The following is a 22531-nucleotide window of genomic DNA, read 5'->3' as shown; positions in this document are numbered from 1 at the left end:
AATTTATTAATCACAGTTTAAAAAAATATTTAGGGCTGGGTGCGATGGCTCACGCCTGTAACGCAAGCACTTTGGGGGGCTGAGGCAGGCAGATCACCTGAGATCAGGAGTTCAAGACCAGCCTGGCCAACATGGTAAAATCCCACCTCTACTAAAAATACAAAAATTAGCCAGGCATGGTGGTGAGCGCCTGTAATTCCAGCTATTGGAATTACAGACAGGCTGAGACAGAAGAATCGCTTGAAGCCAGGAGGCAGAGGTTGCAGTGTGCCAAGGTTATGCCACTGCACTGCACTCCAGCCTGAGTGACAGAGCAAGACTGTCTCAAAAAAAAAAAAAAAAAAATTAGGTCACATCTACTTCATTACAATTAAAAATAATTATGTAGTTATGTGATTAACAGCCTAATAATAAACCCTGTAGGCATCTATCACCTGAGGATAGATTTCTGTAAGTGAAATTATTGAGTCCGAAGTATGAAGTACATACATCAAGACTTTTGTTTCAACCTTCAAAAACTCCCCAGACACCATGTACCATACTTTGTAGTGTCATCAGTAATATAAAGCAACATGTTACATTTGAGTACGATAATCTTTCAAAAATTCTGTCAATATGCTAGTAGAGAAACAGTTTAATTTACATTTCCTTCATTGCTAGTGAAATGGAATATTTTTACCTGATTTTGACCACAAGACACTTGTTTTATGTGTTAACAGGTCCTTTGCAATCCCTCATCCCAGGGCTTCTTCAATTTTGGCACTACTGACATTTTCTTTTTTCTTTTGGAGACAGAGTTTCACTCTTGTCGCCCAGGCTGAAGTGCAATGGCGATCTCGGCTCACTACAACCTCCGCCTCCCTGGTTCAAGCAATTCTCCTGCCTCAGCCTCCTAAGTAGCTGGGATTACAGGCACCTGCCACCATGCCTGGCTAATTTTTGTATTTTTAGTAGAGACGGTGTTTTGCCATGTTAGCCAGGCTGGTCTCAAACTCCTGACTTCAGGTGATCTGCCGCCTTAGCCTCCCAAAGTGCTGGGATTACAGGCGTGAGCCACCAGGCCCGGCCACTGCTGACATTTTCAAGTTGGATAGAATTCTTTGTCACAGGAGGATGTCCTTTGTATTGGAGGATGTGGAGCTACATCCCTGGCCTCTACCCACTAGAAACCTGCAGCACACCACCCACTCCAGTTGTGACAACCATAAATGTCTCCCAACATTATCAAATGTTCCTTGGGAGTCAAAAATTGTCCCCAGTTAAGAACCATGGGCCCATTCCCCACCTCTCTAAAATTATTTGTCTTTTGCTTATTTTTGTGTTATGGAAAAGGTAAATTATGTGATACAAGTATGAACATAATTTTTGGATTCTCATTTTGTACTGACTGCTTCAAAGGTAAAAAGTATTGTTTTTGGCCAGGCATGGTGGCTCACACCTGTAATCCCTGCACTTTGGGAGGCCCAGGTGGATGGATCACTTGATGTCAGGAGTTTGAGACCAGCCTGGCCAACATGGTGAAACCCTATTTCTACTAAAAATACAAAAATGAGCTGGCATGGTGGGGCATGCCTGTAATCCCAGCTACTCAGGAGGCTGAGGCAGGAGAATCACTTGAACCTGGGAGGCCGAGGTTGCAGTGAGCCAAGATGGCGCCACTGCACTCCAGCCTGGGCAACAAAAGCAAAACTCAGTCTCATAAAAAAAGTATTGTTTTTTATATAAATGAAATGACACTAAAATATTTCTCATGTTTCCTATTTTGAAATTATCCTTGAAGTGTTACATATTTTCTTGCTCATAAACTTCTATCTGAAGATGGCATAGTACCTGCTTTGAAACAATAAAGTTTTGACAAAAATTCTAAAGGGAAAGTATTTGCCACTGAAAGTGACAAATTTTTCAAATTAGAGTGCTAAATGGTTGTACACATAAAGGATCCAATCAGATGAAAAAGAAAGCTTCAGAAGGTAACACAAACTTTCAGACAATAGCTCAGTGTAAACCTGGGTCTCTTTCTTGGCAATTTACATATTCATGATAAGGATTCTAAAAATGCCTAAAGATTCAAATTACTACCTATTCATCCACCTCTCCCTACCAATTAAAAAAAGTCCAACCAACAGTATATTCCGGTTAGCCTGACTTGTGCTTAATTTTTAGCCTTTGAGCCCTTATAGAAAATGTCCCTGGCTGGGCGGATCACGAGGTCAGGATTTTGAAACCAACCTGGCCAGAATGGTGAAACCCTGTCTCTACTAAAAATACAAAAATTAGCCAGGCATGGTGGCACACACCTGTAGTCCCAGCTACTCAGGAGTCTGAGGCAGGAGAATTGCTTGAACCTGGGAGGTGGAGGTTGCTGTGAGCCAAGATCATGCCACTGCACTCCAGCCTGGGTGACACTGCACTCCACTGGGTGACAGAGTGAGACTCCATCTCCAAAAAAAAGAAAAAAAAGAAAAAACAAAAAGAAAAAAAAATGTCCCTAGAATCTATTACTATACCAACATAGACTCCTCCCTCCTACGTCAGTGCTGTACCAAAGATGACTCTTCTAACAGCACGGCTCACAATGACCACAGCCAACAAAGAGATGTTGAGTTTTTTAACTTGTACTAGCTTAATGGCTGAAGTGGATCTACCTTCCTCCCTGCAACTAGAGAGTCACTTTTCTCACCAATTTTGCTCCTGCTTTTTACCACCCCCTCTATAATCTAGTTGATAACCAATTCCAATCTGCCATCAAAAGGGACTGATCTATCCCTTCACCCCGACATGTGTCAGACAGGACCGGGTAGGTAGGACCTGGGCCCTTTTTTTCATTCTACCAACTCAGCCCTAACATGAAGGTCAACAGCAGTTAGCAAGTCCTGAAGAAATATGTGACAATCCTTGACTAACAAAATTACTTTGTTACTGCCAGCAGGTGTGCTTAAAATAATAAAACAAAATTCATTTAGAAAACCAGACTTACAGATATTAAATAGAAAATAAAACATCATAAACACTTAATTGCAGAGATTTCAGTGATGGTACAAGAGAACCTAAAGATCACAGTGTAGGTTTAGGGCTCAACAAGGAAGGGCCTCAGGACAAAGTTGGAACTTTAAGCTGAACCTTACAGAAAAAGGAATTGGAAATATATTGACTAAAGTAAAGCAAGAAGCAGGTGTTTAATATAAACAATAAACGAGTTTCTCAAACTCAGCACTATGGACATCTTGAGCCAAAGGGTTTTAGCTTGTGATGAGCTGCTGTCTGTGTGCACCGTAGGATATTTGCATCCCTGACCTCTATCTAGCAGCAATCCTCACTCCAAGTGGTAAAAAAATGTCTCTAGTCATTGCCAAATGAACCATGGGAGGGAAGTGGTTCCTGGTGGAGAACACTGCAATACACAATCCCTTTTGTTAACATCTTACTGGTTACCTTAAAATAATAAGGCTGGGGAAATCAGAACTGCCAAGATCAAAGTCACAAAATTTGAGGAATAAAATTTGTGGCACATGTATATACATCTTTTTAAAGAAAGAGGGAAAGAGAAATCTAAATAATCTAAACCTAATATACAGATGATTCATTTAAAAAAATACATACTCATTAGCATTAAAATCTCATGAATCACTTTCAGTTGTACAGGACAATGTGCTATGAAGATCTAATCTAGAATTTTTTTCTTGGGTGTAGTCGTCTGTGTATTAAGTGGAGGGGGAAAAAAAATCCCCCTTCTATCCAACCCAAAAACCAATCCATGTGATATACAGCAAAGAAGACAATAATCATTCCATTTTTAAATTTAGGGAGACTGAAAGACATATGTAAATGATTAAACCTTAAAATATCTGTTACTGAAATATAAAAATGAGTTGGCACTGCCACAAGTGGTGAGAGATTACTGTATATTTTAATACAAAGGTTTTATCCTGAAGAATCTTGAGTTTGACAGTAAAACAAAAGTATCTTAACAATGTCTGCTATGTTAGCTAATATTTTGGTATTCGTTTATTTTGTGTAATTTTATATACAGATTACTTTCACTGCTACTTTAAAGTATATCCCAGAGTTATGTACTACTTTAAAATTGCCAATCACGTAAGTAATAATTATCTGGAATGCATTTTTCTGTATCTCATACTTTCAAAAAAAGAAGAAAAAAATCATTAAAAGCAAAGTACCTATCACAAGAACAATTTGTACTTTGGTTTAAGGACTGAATACATGGAAAATGAACATGTCAACGCTACTAAATGAATTAACACTTCCTGGGAATCTCCATTTACATATGACAAAACTAGAAAGATAAACTGGAAATTTGTACTGATACATAACTATACATATTTATGGGATACATGTGATACTTTTCATACATGTTTGCAACGTGTATTGGTCAAATCGATATTTGGGATATCCATTTCAAACATTTATCATTTGTGCTGGGAACATTTCAAATCTTCTCTAGCTATTTTGAAATATACAATAAATTTTTAACTATAGTCATCCTACTGTGCTATCAAATACTAAAACTTATTCCTTTTATCTGACTGTACTTTTGTACCCAGTAACCAATTTCTATTCATTCCTGGCCCCCCACCCTTCTCAGCCTCTGATAACCCTCATTCTACTCTCTACCTCCGTTAAGATCAACTTTTTTAGCTCCAACATAATGCATGAGAACATGTGATATTTGTCTTTCTGTGCCTGGCTTATTTCACTTAACATAATGACCTCCAGTTCCATCCACATTGGTGCAAAGGATGGGACTTCATTCATTCTTTTTATATCTGAATTGGACTGTATTTCACTGTGTGTGTGCGTATATATACACCATTTTCTTTATCCATGCATCCATTTGTAGATACTTAGATTGATTCTCTATCTTGGCTACTGTAAATAATGCTGCAATAAATATTAAAGTGCAGGTAACGGCCGGGCGCAGTGGCTCATGCCTGTAATCCCAGCACTTTGGGAGGCAGAGGTGGGCGGATCAGGAGTTCAAGACCAGCCTGGCCAACATGGTGAAAGCCCGTCTCTACTAAAAATATAAAAATTAGCCAGGCGTTGTGGTGTGTGCCTGTAGTCCCAGCTACTTGGGGAGGCCGAAGCAGGAGAATCACTTGAACTCAGGAGGCAGAGGTTGCAGTGAGCCGAGATTGTGCCACTGCACTCCAGCCTGGGCAACAGAGCGAAACTCCATCTCAAAAATGGAAAAAAAAAGAAAGTGCAGGTATCTCTTTGACACACTGATTTCTTTTCTTTTGGACATTTATCCAGCAGTGGGGATTGCTAGGTCAGATGGTAGACCTATTTTTAGGTTTCTGAGGAATCTCTACACTGTTTCCCATAGTGGCTGTACCAATCTACATTTCCACTAGTAGTGTACTAATGTTTCCCTTTTTCTGCACCCTTGCCAGAATCTATTTCTTTTTCTTTCCTTTTTTAGACAGGGTCTCACTCTGTCACCCAGGCTGGAGTGCAGTGGTGCAATCTCACCTCACTGAAACCTCTGCCTCCTTGGCTCAAGTGATGCTCCCACCTCAGCTTCCCGATTAGCTGGGACTACAGGTGTGTGCCACCATGCCTGGCTTGTCTTTTTGATAATGGTCATTTAACTGGGGTGTATAACATCTCATCATGGTTGCGATTTACATTTTCCTGATGATTACTAATGTTGAACATATTTTCACATACCTGTATGTCTTCTGAAAATGTTCAGATACTTTGCCCATTTTAATTGGATAATTTGGTGTTTTTGCTTTTGAGTTGAATTCCTTACATATTCTAGTTATTAATCCCTTGTCAGAAAGATAGTTGGCAAATATTTTCTCCCATTTCATTTTCTTCACTCTGACTCTTCCCTTGTGCGGAAGCTTTTTAGCTTGATGTAATCCCATTCGTCTGTTTTTGCTTTCGTTGCCTGTGCTTTTGAGGTCTCACCTACCTTTGCACAGACCAATGATCTGAACTGTTGGAAATTTTTTTTTAAGAACAAAACTAGGGCCAGGCAGAGTGGCCAATGCCTGTAACCCCAACACTTTGGAAGGCTGAGGCAGGAAGACTGCTTGAGCCCAGGAGTTTGAGACCAGCCTGGGCAACATAGCGAGATCCCATCTCTACAAAAAATTAAAAAATTATCCAGGCATGGTGGCGCAAGCCTATAGTCTCAGCTACTCAGGAGACTGAGGAAGGAGGACTGCTTGAGCCCAGGAGTTCAAGGCTGCAGTGAGCCATGATCACATCACTGCACTCACACTGCATGACAGAGTGAGACTGTCTCAAAAAAACAACAACAAAAAACTGCAACAGCTCTGGATTTCACTCAAAGGCCAAAGCCTTTACAGTGCTCCACATTGCCCTACGTTATATTTCCCCCATTCCCTTTACCTCCTCCTCTCCTTGATCAGTCTACTTCAGCCACAGTGGCCTCCTTGTTAGTCTGTGAAAGGGCTAGACACACTAGTCCTACTTAAGGCTTTTGCACTGAAAGGTTCTTCTACCTTGGCCGGGCGCAGTGGCTCACAAAAGCGCCTGTAATCCCAGCACTTTGGGAGGCCTAGGCGGGCGGATCACGAGGTCAGGAGATCAAACCATCCTGGTCAACATGGTGAAACTCCGTCTCTACCAAAAATACAACAATTAGCTGGGCATGGTGGCACGCATCTGTAGTCCCAGCTACTCGGGAGGCTGAGGCAGGGGAATTGCTTGAAACCAGGAGGCACAGATTGCACCACTGCACTCGAGCCTGGTGAAAGAGCGAGACTCCATCTCAAAAACAAAAAAAGTCTTCTACCTGGATTTATCTTCTATATATTGCATGGCTGACTCCCTTATTCTTGGGCCTCGATCAAATGTCACCTTCTAAATGAGACTTCCTCTGACCATCTTATTTAAAATTCCAACTACCTGGGCCAGGCATGGTGGCTCACACCTGTAATCCCAGCCTTTGGGAGGCTGAGTAAGACCCCGTCTTTTTTTTTTTTTTTTGAGACGGAGTCTTGCTCTGACACCCAGGCTGGAGTATGGTGGTGCGATCTCAGCTCACTGCAACCTCCGCCTCCTGGGTTCAAGCTATTCTCCTGCCTCAGCTTCCTGAGTAGCTATGATGACAGGCGTGTGCCACCACGCCTGGTTAATTTTTCTATTTTTAGTAGAGATGAGGTTTCACCATGTTGGCCAGGCTGGTCTCAAACTCCTGACCTCAGGTGATCCACCTGCCTCAGCCTCCCAAAGTGCTGGAATTAGAGGCGTGACCCACTAGTGCCCAGCCCACCCCGTCTCTTAAAAAAAAAAAAAATCCAACTACCTATTCACTCTTAAAAAAAAAAAAAAAAAAAAAAAAAGAGTTTTTTTTAACATGGGAGTTTGAGGGGAGCGGTGGGGAGGCTTTCTGGTAAAGACCTCCCAGAAAGCCTACTAGACAAATTCTAAAAGAGCTGTAACATTCTCCACTCTTAACTCTCATTTCCCTTACCCTTTTTCTTATTTTTGCATTGCCCTTACTATCCAGTAACATAATATATAATTTATTTAATTATCTACTGTCTGCCCACATACTTATTCACACACACACACACACACACACACCCCCCTCACAAGTACCAAGAAGTTATTCATATATATAAAACAAATACAAAGTCTGGCAAATAGTAGGCACTCAATAATTATCTGGTGATTGAATAAATGAATATCCTGAAGCCCACTCTGTGGGAATAATGTCTACAAACCATCTACAGTAGAAAAAACAAATCAGGTAGAAAAAATGCCACCTTCCAAGCAGATCTGGGAATTATGTGTAGAACTGCTTTGGCAATTAATAGGGGAATAGCTGGGAGCAGGGCTCACGCCTGTAATCCCAGCACTTTGGGAGGCCAAGGCGGGTGGATCATGAGGTCAGGAGATTGAGATCACCCTGGCCAACATGGTGAAACCCCGTCTCTACTAAAATGCAAAAAATTAGCCAGGCAATGGTGGCGCACGCCTGTAGTCCCAGCTACTCGGGAGGCTGAGGCAGGGGAAGAGCTTCAACCTGGGAGGTGGAGGTTCAGTGAGCTGAGATCATGCCACTGCACACCAACCTGGTGACAGAGCAAGACTCTGTCTCAAAAACAAAAAAATAGGGGAATAGATTCATATTTGAACTGTAATGCATAATAAAAATAGCAAGCACATACATAATCACAAACGCCAGGTACTGTTCTAAGCACTTTGGACATATTAACTCAATCTTCAGAAGCATATGTATGAGTTGGGTGGTACTACTCTCCGCATTTTATTATCAATAAGACAACTTCGAAACAGGTTAAATAAACTGCCCATAATTGCACAGGTAATAAGTAACAGGGCTAGGATTTCAACCCAGGCATTATGGCTTCAGAATCCATACTCTAATTACATCATGACATCTAGTTACAGGAACAGTATAGGCCAGGAGTGTCCAATGTTTTGGCTCCCCTGGGTCACACTGGAAGAGAAATTGTCTTAGGCTGCACATAAAATACACTAACACTAACACTAATGATAGCTGATGTGCTTTTTTAAAAAAAATCGCAAAAATCTCACAATGTTTCAAGAAAGTTTATGAATTTGTGTTGGGTCACATTCAAAGCTGCCCTGGGCTGCATGCAGCCTGCGGGCTGTATAAGCTCGGTATAGGCCAAAAAACATTTAATGCAAATATGCATCCCTAAGCTATTATGTGGTAAGAAAAGATATATAAAGAATTTAGTTGTCCTCAGGGAACTCACAATCTAAACAAAAAATAATGGCACGGCAAATTTTATATATGATGACAGAAGTGGGCTGAGTCACATCTAATTCAGGGTCAATGGAGGTTTTCTAGAAGAGATGACCCCGTGCATGTATCTTTTAAAATGAGCACAAAGTCAAGAGCAACACAGAAGAGGGAGAAAAAATGTACACAAAGGAAAAGTAAGGTCTTTGTTCCAGCAAAGGGAACAATATGTACAAAGTCACTGGGACGAGGCAGTACAAATTTACTAGAGAACTGAGTAATTTAGGAGAAAAGAAAAACACAGGGAACAAATAGAAAAATATCAAATTAAGTAGAGCCACAATTATTTATTTATGCCTTAAATCTCATAAGAACCTTAAGTTTTAACTTGAGCAAGGGAGAAGGTGCAGAAAGATTTTAATCATGGGAATAACATACTTACATTGTAGCATGACTACTATTAATAGCATATATTAGACAAGACTAGAAAGGGCAAGCAAAATCAAGTTAGGAAACCTATAAAAACCCAGGCAAGGTGAGAATGATGAACAGATATTATCTACAGATCCATAACCCAATGTTGTCTGTGAACCCTCATGTTCATTCCCACTAATGCTGCACCATTACAAATTCTCATCTCCTCTAGCTTAAATACCATAATAGTCTCCTGAGTGATTTCCCTAATTCCTTTGAATTAAGACTCAATTTCTCCAAGGCAAAGCTCTGATTTATCTTTTCTCTGCTCAAAAGCCTTCATTAATTTCTAATGTCTTTCTAAAGCCAAAATTCTATGCATTAGCAAGACCCTTTCTAATCTATCCTAATTCTTCCTCCACAGCTCTGAACTTTACTATTCCTTTGCTCACTGTTCCCTCTGCCCAGACTAAGTTGAAATGCCTCCTTGCACCATGATGCACTGCTAAATATTCCTTGCCAGAAATAAACTTTTTAAGTTACTGCTCCCAAAGCACTTTGTTTATAACTTCCTTAAAGCAACTATTATATTCTTCCCCAGACCATAATCACCAGTTCTATGTCTTTTTTTCCTTATAAGAGCAGGTTCCATGATACTAGGCTAACAGAAACTACAGTATCAAGAAATATAAGCATTTCAACAATTCAAAGATCTTAGTAAGAACAATAAACGTCTCACAATAATAGAACAAGGGTCAGTGCTAAATTTATCTGGACCCTTAAAGGTCAGAAGGTGATTCCCACTGACACAACAGTTTTAAGATAATAATTTTAACATATTTTACCAATATGATGAATTGCAGGTACTGTATACACATATATGCTGATTATAGCACATACTAATGAGTCAGCTCCCCAGCTCATGGTTCCCATTTTCTTTAAAAGGTACTGAATACACAAGGATGGGCCTCCAGTAGCCAGCTCTGTTTCTCTCATCACCCCACCTGACCAGGGCCAGGCCAATCAGATATTTTCCTCCAAAAATGTGAAATATGGAAGATACCAAGACTGGAACTCAGTCCTTTGCTAGAACCTGAAGAACAAGTCTAACAACTTCTGCTGCTGAGGTCCCTGGGCTCCATCCTCATACCCTTTGGCTTGGTAGTGTAGCTCAACCCTTGTTTCTAAGTGTTACTTCAATATCCTTCTAATAAATATTTCTTTCCCTTCTTTTCTAGTTTTCTTTTGGGCTTACGTGAACCACAATCAGTTGTGCTGCTTGGAAGCAAAAATTTTTAAATGAATTTGATGCTTTCAAAAAGCCAAGTATTATTTTGGGACTAAATCTTAAATGTTTTAGCTTAAAAGCAGAAATCTGAGCTGTGAAGAAAAAAAAAAAAGGAAAAGGAAAGGAAAGGAGAAGGAGGGAGGGAGGCAGGAAGGAAGGAGAGAGAAAAGAAACTCCTTTGGGCTTTCAAATTATAATTTAGAAGTTTATTTACCATTTAATATTTAAAATGCTGTGAGACTACTAAATTAATTCAAATCTGGGTGGACATTCCCAAATGAACCATTTAAAACACTGAGTCCAGCAGACTACCCAACACCTTAAGATCCACTGAAATATTCAGAGAATTTAGGTTTTAGTTTGGTTCTCCGCAGGTAACCCTACAGAATGTAAAAGATCCTCTATGTTGTTATACACATTGACAATCCTCCTAAGACAGATCACTACCAATAAAGTAACTTTATTGCTATTTTCCTTTCTTCCTAGAAATTTATCCCTTGATTTTAGTTTGATAAATTTTCCTTTCTACCCTTGATTATAAATTGGTGAATTTTACCTTTTTCCAATATAAGTATCATAGATCTTCAAAATATATAAATGTTCCTGCATCAGACCCAAACACTGATTTTCCTACATTAGAAATTAGATCTGAATTTATTATGTATATATTTATGAATTTAAGTTTCTAGTCTGAAAAAGGCTGTTCATTTCAGCCAATCATATCTATAAAATCTATTTTATTTTTAATATAAGCTTTTTACCTTTTAAAAGTATTAAAAAGGTAAATGCTTAGTGAAAATACAAATTAAGAAAAATTAAGCTACTAATGATGAAACTCTGTAATTCAGAAACAAAAATATTCAAACTGAATACCAAAAAAGCAAAGGTAATCCAAATTATTCTTTTAAGTGGCTTCTGGCATTTCTCTTCCAAGTATATTATACCTGAAAAATCTGAATTTAATTCCTTAACATACAAAGGTTTGCTCAAGTATACTTTCATTTTTCACTGTGACTTTTTAAAAAGCAACTTACTAAATGGTCCACTTCCATTTTTTATTTTACTGAATGCACATAAATATTAAGTATATTCTAAATTAATATGCTATATTACATGGGATAGAAATGGAGGGACTGTCATGTCTTCCTTTGATGAACTACTGCACTGTTTAAATTGTTTTAAACAAGGTTTCCCACTTTTGTAATAAAAAACATATTTTAAATATCCAGCTGTGTTTTTTAGCACCCTATGCCTCATCTCAATACCAAATTCAGTGATTTTTAAAAAGGGCACATTAAAGAAATCTTAATTCTGGCCAGGCACTGTGGCTCACGCCTCTAATCCCAGCACTTTGTGAGGCCAAGGCGGGCGGATCACCTGAGGTCAGCAGTTCCAGGCCAGCCTGACCAACATGGAGAAACCCTGTCTCTACTAAAAATACAAAATTAGCCAGGCATGGTGGCGCATGCCTGTAATCTGAGCTACTCGGGAGGCTGAGGCAGGAGAATTGCTTGAACCCAGGAGGCAGAGGTTGCAGTGAGCGGAGGTTGAGATCGTGCCATTGCACTCCAGCCAGGGCAACAAGAGTGAAATTCCATCTCAAAAAAAAAAAAAAAAAAAAAAAGGGAAAAGAAAAGAAACCTCATTCCATAATGATTCCATAATTTAAAGTTTTTGTATTGTTCCATTAACAATTTTAAAAAGGCAAAATCTCTTAAACAGTCACAAAGTAAGGATGCAATTTTACCCACAAATCCTCATAATGATCTGAACTTCTGAGCAAACAATACCAACTAAATATAAAAGCAACATACTAAAAATGTCTCTTAAAACATTTTCTTACCTGAAACACACCATTATTTAAATCAGCCTATTTACACTGAATACTCAGAAGTCTTTCCTTCAAGAGTGAATGTCTCTTCCAAGTTGCTTGTACTATCCAATATCCTAAGCCTTCCAAGAGTTATTAATATTGTATCCATTAAATCTAAGTCAGCATCAACTGTAAGACTGCATTGTTTAAAAAAAAAAAACAAAAACAAAGAAATGCGGCAAGCTGCAATTCTAGGTCACTACTGATGTTTCAAAGACTTTCCAATTTCAGAGATATTAAAATGTGGAGAAAAACATAATGATGATATTTATTGACATTCTTAAACTTGGTAGCAAAGATATTATAGGATTAAACTTCATTTTACTGAAGTTTGTAATTATGTCAAAATCTTTGGAATTTACATATATAGCAGAAAAAATTCTAAAGGCAAAAATTTAAATTTCAATTTTACTCCCATCTAATCTAACCAAGCTCTCTCACATTATGAACTAAGCACTTCACACATTATGAGGCTACTATCACTTGACACTGTAACTTTCACCTTGTAACTAAAACTTTCCAATGCATAACAAAAGTAATAATTGTCTGTTGACCTTCTATATACCTCATCAGTCTTAGGCCCCTAACCTAAGCTTATTTAAAAATCAATTGAAAAAAATTACTCTCTTAAAGGGCTACATTTATACAAGATTTCCTCCAGGCCTAATTTTTAAAATGAAGTTAATGTATTTTGCACAGGCCAATGCTGATAAAAGCAATAAGCAAAATATTAAAAGAAACAGGCTGGGCGCAGTGGTTCATGCCTGTAATCACAGCACTTTAGGAGGCCAAGGAGAGCAAACCACTTGAAGTCAGGAGTTCGAGACCAGCCTGGCCAACATGGTGAAACTCCATCTCCACCAAAAATACAAAAACTAGCCAGAAGTGGTGGCAGGCACCTCTAGACCCAGCTACTTGGGAACCTAAGGCAGGAGAATCACTTGAACCTGGGAAGCGGAGGCTACAGTGAGCCAAGACTGTGCCACTGCACTCCAACCTGAACAACAGAGCGAGATTGTCTCCAAAATATATATATATATGTATATATATATATATATATACGTATATATATACGTATATATATATACGTATATATATATGTATATATATATATGTATATATATATACGTATATATACACACACACATATAGAAATGTAATACTTCACTGTTAAAGTAATTTTTAAAATTACTACCAGATACTGTGGTTTGCTCACCACAGCACCCGCAATACCTAGCGCAGTACTTGGAACAGAATATATACTCAATAAATATTTCTTGACTTAAGTGATACCTTAATAAACATGAGAAGGAATGTGAGCAAACAATGTAAAATCAGGAATTACACAAATACTGTGATAAACAGAGCTTCCCCTTTGAGAAAATTCACACCAGTATTTTTTTCCTAATTTATGTTGAAAGTATCTAACCTGTCACATGGTATACATTTAATAAATTCCAGGCTGGGCGCGATGGCTTATGCTTGTAACCCTAACACTCTGGAGTCAGAGGTGGGAGGAAGGCTTCAGCCCAGGAATTTGAGACCAGCCTGGGCAAAAGGGCAAAACCCTATCTCCACAAAAAAATATATAAAAATTAGCCAGGAGTGGTGTTGCAAATCTGTAGTCCCAGCTACTCAGGAGGCTGAGGTGGGAGGATCACCTGAGCCAGGGAGATTGAGGCTACAGTGAGTAGTGATCTTGCCACTGCACCCCCAGCCTGGGTGAAACAGTAAGATCCTGTTCCTAAAAAAAAAAAAAAAATTTTTTTAAATGAAATAAAATGAATCCAAGCCCCTTCTCCTTCCTACTCTTTTTAAGTGAGCTATATGAGTTCACTTAAAACATTTACTACACACAACTTAGTTAACATAATTTTCAAAAACATATCTGCATAAAGCAATCCATACCTGAATTTAACCAGTAAACATTAAGCAACATAGACTAATGCACAAATCTTTGACAAATGTTACATACTAAATGTGTGCCCTTACCCGCCCGCCCCACACCACTAAAATTCATGTGTTGAAACCCCAATTCCTAATATGATAGTATTTGGAGCCCAAGCCTTTTGGAGGAGCCCTCATAATCGGATCAGGACCCTTATAAGAAGAGACCTGAGAACTTATTATACTCTCTCCACCATGTGAGGACACACCAATTATGCCAGAAACACCAGGCACGGTAGATCACACTATAATCCCAGCACTTTAGGAGGCCAAGGTGGGAGGACTGTTTCAGCACAAGAGCTCAAGACCAGCCTGGGCAACACAGCAACACCCTGTCTCTACAAAAAAAGTTTTTTAACTTTTTTTTTTTTTTTTTTTTTAAGAGACAGGGTCTCACTCTGTGGCCCAGGCTGGAGTGCAGTGGTGCCATCTTGGCCCCATGCATCCCTGACCTCCCAGGCTCAAGTGATCCTCCCACCTCAGCCTCCTGAGTAGCTGAGACTACAGGCACACACCACCACACCCAGCTAATTTTTGCATTTCTTTGTAGTGACAGGGTTTCAGCATGTTATGTTACCCAGGCTGGTCTCAAAACTCCTGGGCTCAAGCGATCCGCCTGACTCTGCCTCCCAAAGTGTTGGGATTACAGGCGTGAGCCACCCACCACAACTGGCCAAAATAATGTTTTTAAAATATAAGCCAGGCGTGGGGATGTGTGCTTGTAGTCTCAGCTACTCAGGAGGCTGAGGACAGGAGGACTGCTTGAGCCTAGGACTACAGTGAGCTATTGTCCCACCACTACACTCCAACCTGGGTGATGGAACAAGACCCTGTCTCAAAAACAAATGAAACAAAAAAACAGGGCCAGGAAGAAAGCCTTACTACATAACCTGACTATGCTGGCACACTTATCTTAGACTGCCAGCCTCCAAAACCATGAGGAAATAAATTTCTATTAAGTCACCAAGTCAATGGTATTTTGCTATAGCATCCCAAGCTAAGACAGTAAATTTGTATTTTGAAGGAATCGTGACATATGATGCAGAAGGAAATAATGATAAAACCACCAAATTATGCCCTCTAGAAGAAGCCTACACCTTGGCAGAATAATATTTATAACAAAATACCCCTAATATAGAGTGGAAAATAAGACAAAATTTTAAATGGCAAGGCTATTATATTCTAGGAAAATCTGGGAAGCTCTCAGACAAGAGCCAAGTGGACAAATAGACAGAATGTGGACATATGGAAACTGGGAGAGAAGAGAGAGAGCAAGTATACTTCACTCAGAATACACTTTCACCCACTCACACTCATGACTCCAATCCCGATAATAATTTCTATTATTTTCTAAAGTTACAAATAATAGCTTCTAGGGGCCGGGAATGGTGGCTCACACCTGTACCAGCACTTTGGGAAGCCAAAGGGAGCGGATCATCTGAGGTCAGGAGTTCGAGACCAGCCTAGCCAACATGGCAAAACCCCGTCTCCACTAAAAATACAAAAATTAGCCGGGTGTGGTGGCACATGCCTATAATCCCAGCTACTAGGGAGGCTGAGGCAGGAGAATCACTTGAACCCAGGAGGAGGAGGTTGCAGTGAGCTGAGATCACACCACTGCACTCCAGCCTGGGCAACAGAGTAAGACTCCGTCCCAAAAATAAATAAATAAATAAAATAATAGTTCCTTTGTAGATGAAGACAGGGTTCTGTTTTTCATCTACAGTGATGTATCTTTTAATGACGAGGGTATGTTCTGAGAAATGTGTCATCAGATGATTCCAATGTGTGAACATCACAGAGTGCACTTACACAAACCCACATGGTATAGTCTACTATACACCTAGACTATATGGTATATGGCTTATTGCTCCTAGCCTGCAAACTTGTAATGGTAAGTATTCGTATGTCTGAACATAGGTAAAATAGAAAAAGTACAGTAAAAATACAGCATTATACTATTATAGGACCACCATCATATATGTGGTCCATCGATGACTAAAATGTCATTATATGGTACATATCTCTATTCATTTATCTAACCCAGCTCCTACTGTGGGACACATTCTGAGTAACGTAAGTTCAGTCCCCTCAAAACTTACAGAACCACAAGTAGAAACAGACTAGTAAGCAAACAGCTATAACAGAAAATGCAATTGATGCATGTCAGAAATATGGCAGTTTTTATTGAGAAAAGGAGATCCAAGAAAACTTCTCAGTAAATAATATATATTTGAATGGGGGCCATCTGAACAGTCTTAAAAGACAAGTTGAAGGTATCCCATAAGGAAGAACATATGAGGCAATTAACAACAAAGTGCTATGAGAATTTAACACCAGCACAGTAGAACACTGCATATTCAGTGAACTTCAAGTAATATGAAAAAGTTACGAATGGTGGAAAGAGAAGACTGGAAAGGTAAGAAGAACCAAGGTGAAGAAAAAATTTTAAAGACCAAGACACTACATGGGAGGCTGGGGTGGGAGAACTGCTTGTGCCCGGGTGGTTGAGGCTGCCATGAGCCATGGACACATCACTGCACTCCAGCCGGGGCAACAGGGCAAGACCCTGTTTCAGATAAATAATAAAATAAAATAAAATAAAGACTATGACAGCAGAGTCATCCCTTGGTATACTTTAGGAACTGGTTCCAAGACTCCTGTGTATACCAAAATCTGCACATACTTAAGTCCTGCTGTCAACCCTGTAGAACCCACGAATACAAAAAAAGCAGTCCATTGTGTAGGCAGGTTTCACATATCCTACAAATATTGTACTTTCAATCTATGTTTAAGTTGACCCCCACAGTTGAAACCTGTGTTGTCTAAGGGTCAAGTGTATATCTGCCTGGCTAAAAGTATAAGAAAGATAGGATAAAAATATAAGAAATATATTAACTAGCAATGATGTACAAAGCACATCAAAGAAACAAAATAGAGTGACCATACCTCCTAGTTTCCCCAAAACCAACCTGGTCTATATCTGCACGCCCAGTGTCCCAGCCAGTTTACCATCTCTACCATACATTAACAAAATATTGTTAATAGTTGCATTAAAACATGCTGGTATGAGCCTGGCCAACATGGTGAAACCCTGTCTCTACTAAAAATACAAAAATTAGCCGGGTGTGGTGGTGGTCGCCTGTAATCCCAGCTACATGGAAGGCTGAAGCAGGGAGAATTGCTAGAACCCAGGAGGTGGAAGTTACAGTAAGCCAAGACTGAGCCACTACACTCCAGCCTGGGTGACAGAGCAAGACTCCATCTCAAAAAAAAAAGCTGGTATGGATTTAGTAGACTTCTCCACCTTACACTTCCAGCTTCTTCCAAAGTTCTTCCAACTTTGTCAAGAGTTTCCGAAATGCATATATATGATGCATATATAAGGAACAGAGTCCTCACTTTAACATACACTTAATTCTGAAAGATGACAGAAATAACCAATCTCTTTCTCTCTCACTCTTTCTAGACTCAATATATCTAACTCTTCCCTTTCAAGGACAGCATGCAGGGGACTCACCAGTGGCTAGGGCAGCTAGCTCCTTTGGGTGCTAATTGGGGGTGGGGGAAGTGGTCAGCACTGCTGTCACTGAAGACTGGTTGGTGTATCAGCAGTGGCCTGTGACCTGGACTGTAAAATACACACAGCTTCCAGGCTAACAACAGGCAGAGTTTACGGGAAACTAAAGGTTAGGTATACCTCTATGCTTACCTGTGGTTAATGAAGCCATGAGGCTACTAATCCATGAAGAAAGTGAGGAATTAAAGGCTCTCTCCCCACAGGTATGAAGAATGACCTGGCTGGGCACAGTGGCTGATGTCTGTAATCCCAGCACTTTGTGAGGCTGAGGTGGTAAATAGCTTGTGCCCAGAGCTTGGGACCAGCCTAAGCAACATAGGCCATATCCCATTCTCTATTAATCCCAGCACTGGGAGGCCAAGGCAAGCAGATCACTTGAGCTCAGGAGTTCAGGACCAGCCTGGGCAACATGACAAAACCCTATCTGTACTAAAAATACAAAAATTAGCTAGATGTGGTGACACATGCCTGTAATCCCAGCTACTCGGGTGGCTGAAGCATGAAAATCTCTTGAACCCGGGAGGTGGAGGTTTCAGTGGGAGGTGGAGGTTTCAGTGAGCCACTGAACTCCAGCCTGGGTGACAGAGTGAGACTCTGTATTTAAAAAAAAAAAGAAACAATGAACCAATAAAGCCAGTTAACAGACACCATATTTAAATAAACACAAAAACATCTAGGACATTCATATTATTTATTTCTCAAAATTATACTTCACCGTCTCAAACAGAATTCTGATAGGTAAAACTAAGACTTGGTTAAAGACCTTAATTGGCGGTCTTACCGTTTTTTTAAATTTCAGAGGTCCTAGAAGAAAACTTCAAGACACTTTTAAAATCTTCAGGTATGCCTTCTCCTATAAAGCAGTCTCTCAACCTTGACACTACTGACATTTGGGGCCAGACAATTCTTCATTGCTGGGGAGTGTCCTGAGCAATATAGGATGTTTGGTGGCATCCCTGCCCTCTACCCCACTAGATGCCGGCAGCATGCCCCCAAACTGTAACAACCAAAAACATCTCTAGACATTGTCAGCCCTGGTTCACTGCTATAAGGCATTGAAAAAAAAAGTGAACGAGAATATTATAGAATTAAAGGAAAATGTGGGGAAAAAACCCCCACATCTCAAAGAATCTCATACATCTTCAAATAATTTCAGATCTAATTTATTGTCAAGGGTTATTATTAGCTTAAACAGCATAGGTCAAATTAAATGTTTTATTTATATTTAGATTAAAATATGTCATTTAAAACTATTTTTAAGATAGTAGAGGCCAGGCATGGTGGCTCACACCTGTATTCCCAGCACTTTGGGAGGCCGAAGCAGGCAGATACTTGAGGTCAGGAGTTCGAGACCAGCCTGGATAACATGGTGAAACCCTGTCTCTACTCAAAAAAACAGGGCGGGTGCAGTAGTTCACGTCTGTAATCCCAGCACTTTGGGAGGCCAAGGCAGGTAGATCACGAGGTCAGGAGATCGAGACCGTCCTGGCTAACACGGTGAAACCCCGTCTCTACTAAACACACACAAAAATTAACTGGGCATGGTGGCGGGAGCCTGTAGTCCCAGCTACTCAGGAGGATAAGGCAGGACAATGGCGTGAACCCAGGGGGTGGAGCTTGCAGTGAGCCGAGATGGCGCCACTGCACTCCAGTCTGGGCGACACAGCGAAACTCCGTCTCAAAAAAAAAGCTGGGCATGGTGGCACACGCCTGTAGTGCCAGCTACTCGAGAGGCTGAGGTACAAGAATCGCCCGAACCAGGGAGGCAGAGGTTGCAGTGAGCCGAGATCATGCCACTGCACTCCAGCCTGGGTGACAGAGCGAGACCCCCCCCCCCCCCAAAAAAAAAAGACAGTAGGCTGGGCATGGTGGCTCATACCTGTAATCCCAACTTTGGGAGGCCAACGCGGGCAGATTACTTGAGGCCAGGAGTTCAAAACCAGCGTGGCCAACATGGCGAAACCCTGTCTCTACTAAAAATGTAAAAATCAGCTGGGCATGATACACACCTGTAATCCCAGCTACTCAGGAGGCTGAGGCAGGAGAACTGCTTGAACCAGGGAGGCAGAGGTTGCAGTGAGCTGAGATCAAGTCACTGCACTCCAGCCTTGGCAACAGAGAGAGACTCTGTCTCAAAAAAAGATAGTAGAGAGCAATCTTAAATCTTGTGGGTAGTGTTTTCATTCCTTCTGTTTTATAGGACTTTATGACATTTCTGAGATCTCAGAGTGCTCTCAGTATATATTTTCTTCTTATATCCTAAATGGCTTGCTTTGGCATGTTTATTAATAAACAGGCCAGGAGTATATTTCGAGGAAAAAAAATTACGACTGGGTGAGGCTGCTTACATCTACAATCCCCGCAGTTTGGGAAGCTGAGGCAGGTGGATCACTTGAGGCCAGGGTTTCGAGGCCAGCCTGGGCAACACAGCAAGACCCCATCTCATTAAAATGAATAAATAAATAAACAAGGATTCCAGCTAATAAATGATAAAGCAATGCTAGATTTAGAATATTATCACTTTCAAATCTCCAATGAAACAAATGATACAGGCAATTTTTTTAGTCTAGCCAAAAAATCTGAAAAAGGAACAACTGTATCAAGGAGGAATCAGATAGAAAACTAAAAGTGGCAATAAAAAAAACTATAAGATGTTAGCACAAAATAAAACAATGCAAATTAAATAAAGCATTTTTCACCTACCAGATTTTCAGATTTAAAAGCCTAATAATGGGCTCTGCACAATGGCTCATGCCTGTAATCCCAGCACTTTGGGAGGCCAAGGTGGGAGAATTGCTTGAGTTCAGCAATTCTCAGTTGAGACCAGCCTGGGCAACCAGCCTGAGCAAGACCCCATCTCTACAAAAAAATTAATAAATTAGCTGGGTGTGGTGGTGCACACCTGTGGTCCTAGCTACCGGGGAAGCTCAGGTGGGAAAATCACTTGAGCCTAGGAGTTTGAGGTTGCAGTAAGCTATAATCATGCCACTGCACTCCAGCCTGGGCCAGAGTGAGATCCTGTCTCAAAAATATATATAAAAATAAAAATAATTTTAAAATCTGAATAATGCTTGGTGCTCACATGGATACAGAGATAACTTTCATATACTGCTAGTAGAAGCACATACTGAACAAGTTTTTTGGAAAGCCAGCTGGCAGTATCTGTCAAACATAGTAATGTACATAATCATGAACCCATAAATCCCACTCTTACATCTGTGCCAGTATATTAACTTAAGCACTGTTTGAATTGGTTGGTAACTGTAAACTGCCCAAAAAACCATCAAAGAAGACAGGTTAAATAAAGAACACCCAAAACAATAAAATATTATGCAGCCCATGAAGACAATGAGGTAAATTTTTGTGTTTTGGTAAGATATCTAAATACAAGCCCGGGCGCGGTGGTTCATGCCTGAAATCCCAGCATTTTGGGAGGCCAAGGCAGGTGGATCACCTGGGATCAAGAGTTTGAGACCAGCCTGGCCAACATGGCAAAACCCCGTCTCTACTAAAAATACAAAAAAATTAGCTAGGCATGGTGGCACGTGCCCGTAATCCCAGCTACTCGGGAGGCTGAGGCAGAAAAATTGCTTGAAACCAGGAGGTGGAGGTTGCAGTGAGCTGAGGTTGTGCCACTGCACTCCAGCCTAGGCAACAGAGCAAGACTGTCCCAAAAAAAAAAGAAAAAGAAAAAAGGTATCTAAATAAAGAAAATAACAAAAGGCAAACTGAAGTTTCATGGCATTTAACAAGAGAATTAACACACATACACTTATGTGTATAGAAAATTCTGTTAAGAATATACAAGAGATAGGTAACAGTATAGTTTTTCTTTTTTCTTACATTTTTGTAAAATGAGACAGAAACATCTAAAGCAGTATCAATTTCAATCATCTTTGCACGAGTTTTCCACATTTATAGGCACAAGAATTACCTAATTTGTGTGATCCATTACACTCAAAATGCAGTTATTCTCACCGAATTCCTCCTTAACCAAAATGAAGACGTAAATAGAAAAAGCATATATCAAGATATTCTCCATATTTCAAATCCAAGTTTTTAAAGCTACTTTTAAAATTTTACCTGTTCATCTAACCATCTAATATTTTGTCAGAAATAATTTTTAAAGTAACCACATGCTGGCTATGGCACTGATTTTAGCCATATCCTACCAAAAGCAACATAGCAAAACCAAAGACCACACACAATATTTACAAGAAAACTGAATGACAACTTAACAAGGTATCATCCCCAAAAACTCTCTACTATGAACAAGCAAGCAGGGCAAGACTAGAAAAGTATCAGTATCTACACAAGAGGAAAAGAAACACGACTTGTCTTGCAATGACCCTACAAACATGAAAATCTCAAATTCACCACTAGTATTCACTGGTAAGGGTGGTTTAAAAAAAAAAAAAAGCCTACATTCTACCTACATTTAAGATTGCTCCTTACAGCAAGACACACTCTAGTATGCAAAAGCCCTAGAAAAGGTGGACCAGTCTCCAGTTAACAAATCTCTTTGAAACAAAAACGGCCACCACCTCAAAAGCCACCCTGGAAGTCACCATAGACAACAGTATCCCTAATAAAACAATCTCTAAAAATATTAAATTCCCTTTAGTTGAACAATTTTAAATAGAAATACAGTGCGCCCTCTGTATCTACGAGTTCCACATTCGCGAATCCAACCAACCT

At 40.0% G+C, this 22531-nt stretch overlaps 1 protein-coding gene and 1 pseudogene across 5 annotated transcripts in view; both read right to left on the bottom strand.

Annotated features, from left to right (window-relative positions):
* The window catches only part of PPP4R2 (protein phosphatase 4 regulatory subunit 2), a 65021-nt gene that overhangs the window by 26623 nt on the left and 15867 nt on the right, over positions 1-22531 (bottom strand). The gene's annotated exons all lie outside the window — the stretch shown is intronic.
* LOC115934163 (uncharacterized) lies at positions 7379-7444 on the bottom strand (annotated as a pseudogene).

Source organism: Gorilla gorilla, chromosome 2 (genome assembly GCF_029281585.2).
Source record: "Gorilla gorilla gorilla isolate KB3781 chromosome 2, NHGRI_mGorGor1-v2.1_pri, whole genome shotgun sequence".
Classification (NCBI taxonomy): Eukaryota; Metazoa; Chordata; class Mammalia; order Primates; family Hominidae; genus Gorilla; species Gorilla gorilla.
This window is presented reverse-complemented; position numbering and strand designations above follow the sequence as displayed.